The 6,000-nt window shown below is 36.5% G+C and overlaps 1 non-coding gene across 1 annotated transcript; it reads left to right on the top strand.

Moving 5' to 3' along the window:
- Nucleotides 1-1,342: 1,342 nt before the first annotated feature.
- Nucleotides 1,343-1,447, top strand: LOC114912934 (small nucleolar RNA R71). Its single transcript, XR_003798947.1, has one exon. It is a non-coding gene; the product is annotated as a small nucleolar RNA R71 (small nucleolar RNA).
- Nucleotides 1,448-6,000: the final 4,553 nt, after the last annotated feature.

The raw sequence follows: 6,000 nt of genomic DNA, 5'->3' as shown, positions 1-6,000 counted from the left end.
GGTCCAAAAGAGCTTGTTCTATGTGAAAGTTCCCTATAATGCAAGAAATGGTAGGGACACCTGGATCTTTAAGCTTTGGAGGGGTAGCATGCTGGAAGACAGAGCTAGCTTGTTCGGTTAGGCATACTTTCTTTAAAAGTTTTGATCGAAATTTACGTTTCTGGATGCACAATTCTTTCAAAAATTTTGCATAAGCTGAGACCTATTTGATTGCGTCTAGAAGAGGGAGATTAATTTAAACTTGCTTAAATAATTTCAATATCTCATCGAGTCTTTCTCCCTTCTTATCTGCAGGAGTAGGGGCTTTTAGGACACTCGAAAATGGAGCTTTAGGCAAGGAGATTCTAATGCAATTGGTTCATTCTCTACTTTTGGATCCTTCTTATTCTTGGGTGATTTGGGCTTGGTCTGAGGTCTAGGGTTGGTCTCATTAGTTTTACTCATGTGTTCAATGACCTTCTCACTTTTGAGAGTCATGATTGATTTGGAGTGTTCAGAAAAGATTTTTGGAGCATTAGAGCTCTCAGCCATGAATTACCCTCTCGGATTGCTCTCAGGTTGGCTAGGTAATTTTTCTCCTTCCCTCCTACTGAATGTAGTTGCTAGTTGACCTATTTGGATCTCTAGCTTAGCAATGGATTGCGTGTGGAAGTTAAGGGTCTGGGTGTTTACTTCTAATCGTTCTAGTACTTTTAAAATCTTCTCCTCAAAAGTTGAGCTGTGACCAATGGTAGACGGTTGATAAGTATTTTGGAACTGATGGTATGGTTCATGCCTATATGTCAGGTCCTGATAATTGAGTCTAGGTATAGTAGGGCCAACTACTGACTGTGATCTCTAGAAAAAATTTGGATGGTTTCTCCAGTCGGGATTATAAGTATTCGAGTATGGATCATTTTCTGATCTACGAGCTTGTTGGGTTTGAACTTGCTAGACCTGCTCGAGCACAAACTCAAGAAATTGAGGTGCGGTTGGGCATTCACTAACAAAATAGGTTGGGCTTTCACACAATGCACAAACATCTTGGATTGGATTAGGTAGAATCAGAGAGTACCCAATATTCGAAAGATGGTCTAATTTTTGGGATAACTCATCTATCTTACTGTGGATATCCATAACGTTTTCAATCTGATAGATTCTACCTCTTTTTTGTTAAGACATGGGTTGTTCTTTAGAGGTGGTAGACATGTGATGCAGGGAGTTCTCACTAAGTATTTCAAAGAACTGTCAAGCTTCATCCTCACTCTTTAGCATGAATGTCCCACCACACGATGCATCGATCATTTCTCGATGTTTCTCCGATAGACCATCGTAGAAATACTGAACAAGTTATCATTTAAGGATAGTATGGTAGGGGCATTTACAAATAAGGTCTCTTAACCTTTCTCATGTCTCATGAAAAAGTTCACCATCCAATTGAAAAAAACTAGTAATGACTTTTTAATTTGATTTATTTTTTTAATTAAAAAATATTTCTTAAGAAATTCTCTCTAAAGATGATCCCAAGTTGAAATGATTATGGAATCTAGAGAGTTTAACCAATGCTTGGCTTTGTCCTTAAGTGAAAAAAAGAATAGTTTCAACCTGAGGGCATCATCGAAGAAGTTTTGGATTTTTACTATAAAATATATCTTAAGAAATTCATCCAAATATTTGTACGGATCCTCGTTCGTCAATCCATAGAATGATAGTAGCATTTGAATAATGCTGGACTTGATTTCATATTGTGCCACCTCCACAGGAGGCTGGATACATGACGAATAGATGTAAGAGGAGGGAGTAAAATACTCCCTCAATTATCATGGTGGGTCAGTCTCTTGTTTTGGATTCATAATTTTGATTCAATATGTTTGAATCGTTCATTCTAGTTCTTGGTCTAATAGGTATAAATCAGGTTATAATATCGACGTCCTAGTATGCACCCAAAAGATCTCATCGAGTTTTAATTTTAGCATTTTTTTTTTTTGAAAGAGAAGAGAAGAAAAGAAGGAGGGGGAGAGAAAAGAGTTCTAAAGAAGAGAACCTAAGGAGTTTTAATGCTAAGAAGAGAGAGAAGAATTAATTAGGTTTGATATTTTTAGTTAACAATCAAGTGGTTCGATCAATCCTGACTATGGGTTACCCTAGATCTAGACAGCCGCTAACTATCCAGGTCACCTTCAAGCACTCTAAGTAGCAGACTAGCCGCTCAACTGATCAGATAAGTGTAAGGTTGGTGGAGGTTCTCCTGTTGCTTTTCTTAGACACCAACTGTATTGGTCAGCTAAGCGAACGAAATCAATTAATAAACCACATTCTTTCAGGACGTAATCCCTGAACTATTTTTTTAGACACCAGTTAAACTGACTAATCTGAATCTGATCCAACTTTTAGGATTTCTTGTCCTACTGAGCTCGAGGATCCTTAGGGGTCAATGTCTAATCGATTTTAAATTAGAGATTTATATCAATGTAATTGCAAGATGGTGGTTTGTAGACTAAGAAAGGGTGATAAAATTCTCACCTTATATTGATTAAGATTTTGTCCTTAAGATTTTTTATGAAAATATGCAATGCAAAAAGAAAAAATATCCAAACATGTTAAATAGCTTTTAAGATTTAATTGATTTATTTATATTAGTCAAATGTTATGCAGTGTCTTTGTATTCTTTTTATATTTGTTATCTTTAAGCAAGAAAGAATAAGAGATAAGTTTTAAATTACATTAATTAGGTATGAAAAGATCTAGTGAATCTAACTAAATGAAAAGTAAATAATACTAAGATTAAAAGGCAAGTAGATAACCTACAAATAAAGCAACAAATCAAATCTACTTTTAGGATACTAAATTATTCTAAACTATGGAAAGCCATAAATTACTAGGTTATAGAAAGCAAAAAAATTTTTATGCATGCAAATAAAGTAATCTAGTTAGAGAGCAGTAAATCTATCATATATGAAAAGCAATATAAGATAAAAATTTTAAATAATAATAATAATAATTAAGTAATTAAAATAAATTAATTAATAATAAAAAATAAATTATCAATTAGCAAAATAAAGTATAAAAAGCAAGAGTACAAGAGAAGAAAATAATCAACTAGAAATATAAAACAGTAAAGCATATAAGGCAGTCAAGCAATCCAAAGTAAGAAATAAAAATCTAAAAAGCTATAAAATATTTTTTTATTATTTTATAGATTTTTTTTATTTTTTTTCAAAAATTGCACCAAGATCTCCGACAATGATGTCAAAATTTGATGCATGTCGTAGCATACCAAAATTAATCTTACTCACTACTATGTAGATGGGATGAGTCAAGATCGTATCCACAGAGATCTTAGATCAATTATTTTGAAAATATAAATAAAAAAATAATAGATTGTAAGAAACTAAGAAAGAAACAAAAAGATTGCAATAAAAATATTTTTTATTGATTAAATAAAAAAATATACAATAAAAAAAAATAAAAATTCGATATAAGAACAATGAAACTAAGTTGATCTTCTAGCTGCGTCCGATAGTAGATATGTCTCCTTGAATCATTCGTCTTCTTCCGTGCAGACAGTGGTAGGATGACTAGAAGGCTTGGTTTAGAAACTTCAAGGAAGAAAGATAGATAGAAGAGGGTATGTAGAAGAGAGAGGGGAGCGGCACTAGGAGTAGGACCTCTCCTAAAATTTTTGAGATGTGAAAAAGAGATCTGTGAAGGAATATAGTATCGTACTAGGGTTAGTACCTCTCCTAGACTTATGAAGAAAAGAAATAGGAGGAGAGAGAGAGAAAAGCTTGAAGAAAATTTAGGATTGGCTTGATTCGAGAAGATAGAGGTCTTGAGATTCTATTTATAGAGTGGAGAGGCTAGGGTTTCATGAAAAAAGAGGTGGGAGCGTAAATAAGGATCCTTGGATCTTTATGAAGAGTGATCTTTTAATATGAGCTTTTGAGATTTAAATCGTGTTCACATTTAGTTCCATTTATCTTCTAATCTGAACTTTTAATTGGAGAGGCTGCTTCTTGACCCTTGATTTTTAAGTCGCGTTCACATTGAAATGAGAGCTGGTTGCCTGGTTCACTCAAATCTGATCCGATTTGAGTTCAATTTGAATCGTATGAATCCAAACTCTCCGTCACCTGTAAAATAGATTAGAGGACATCAAATTCTTAATAAATAAAGTATAATTAAAAAGAATTATATACTTCTAGTGGCTTAATTCAAATATTCATCAGACCTTTAAGGGGGAGGCATTGAAACGTGCCACAAAATCATGTAGAGATTCTCCGTCTTGCTGTCTGACGGAGAAAAGACTGTCGAAAGTTCGTGACATCATTCTGTTAGTACTGAAATACGCTATAAAAAGCTATTTGATCTACTTGAATGAATGGATACTTTCTGATTGAAGTCCGGAGTACCAGATCTGAGCAGTTTTTCGGAGAATAATCAAAAATACAATGCAGAGGAGGACGTCGGATGCCTCTTGAAGAAGCATGAGAACCTTGTAGCTCTCAAGATAGTCGAGTGGATTGATAGAGCCATTGTACGCCTCAATCTGCAACATCTTAAATTGACTGAAAATTGGTTTGTTGAAAATTCATCGAGAGAAGGGCGGACAAGTGTTGACGTCGAGTTCGCCAAGTAGGATCCCGATTATTTATCTGGAGCTGATTCAGTCGGCAGTTTAGCTCCCTTAGTTTATAATCGTATTCATCCAACCGCCTCTGAAATTTTTCAGAATGCTGAGAATTTCTTGGGGTTCAGCCTTTCCCAGAAGAACTTGATAAAGACCGTGACCTCTTCTTTTTTTATGAAACTCATCGAGGGGAAGGAGACCGATGATCACCGAAGTTGGCACATGGGGCGTGTCGGGAGTCAGAACGAGGCAAGTGTCGGATAGGTCAATGACTCATCTGATGGAAGTGTCGAGTCGAGTGGCAGGACAGAGAATGAGGTCGGCGACTGTGCTGAGAGGGCACATCCTGCAGTGCCGTCTCCTTTGACCGCTGCTGCTGCTGATATTATTGCTTCTACTATTTTGCAGTCTGTTGGAGACTATAAACAGCCTCTGTTAGGGTCTCACTTACTACATTAGGACAACAAATTGCTATTGATCCGTAGTCACCACCGATCATGAAGCACTGGGCTCCTCGAGGATTGCCGGAGGTACATCACGCCGCGATAAGCGTCAAGCAGAACTCGTAGAAGCATTTTGCACTCTCATTTTGGCCATTGTGATTCTTAGAAGAATGTTTTCTTTTGCCCCCCTATCTACCATGCCAAACTGTTGCAGCCTATCTCCGACGAGTTAGTCGGCTGGAAGATGAGTTGTTACGCTCGAACGGTGAATGACAGGAAACCCGAAAGCAAGTCCTCTTGCCAGAAGTTGTCCGGCAAGAGACCCTATGATGATTAAGTTAGCTGAAAAAATGGTACAACCAAGAGCCAAAATAATAGCTCAAAAGCTTATAATTAGCCAAATATTGCTTATCTGATCCTCCATAACTTACTGCTTTATATAGAGCTAGAAAAGTCTGATAACCCTTGTCCCTAAATACTCGGAACGTGGGAGTTATAGAATTTAGTGGGCGGTTACCTCATTAACTGCCATTGAGGTTGAATAATGGATCGCTCGTGAACGACAATTGTATTCCACATTTTCGTGTAGTTAATACTCGTGCCGAATAACTGACGTTTGATCCCCAAATGTATGGGATTTAGATTGTCGGTATGGTGCCGAGCAAGTTGTGGGTCAGGTGCCGATTTGTTGTAGTCCCATATAGAATCAAGTCGGTTAAATACCAACTATATATCGATCGTCGACCAGCCGTTGATTATATGTCAGACCAAGTCGGTTAGACACCGACTTGATTAGGTTTGTCACCCTTAGCCAGTGGTTAAATCCCGTCAATCTTAATCGATCAAATGCTGATTAGAATAAAATTCGTTAATCCAAACCGAATTGAATCCTAGCAACTCAGTCAGTATAAAGATGAGAAAGAATCAATTGTCGTGCACTTAGTTGAT

This window comes from Elaeis guineensis, chromosome 8 (genome assembly GCF_000442705.2).
Source record: "Elaeis guineensis isolate ETL-2024a chromosome 8, EG11, whole genome shotgun sequence".
In the NCBI taxonomy this organism is placed as follows: domain Eukaryota; kingdom Viridiplantae; phylum Streptophyta; class Magnoliopsida; order Arecales; family Arecaceae; genus Elaeis; species Elaeis guineensis.
Note: the sequence above shows the minus strand (reverse complement) of the source record. Positions and strands in the feature narration are given on the sequence as shown.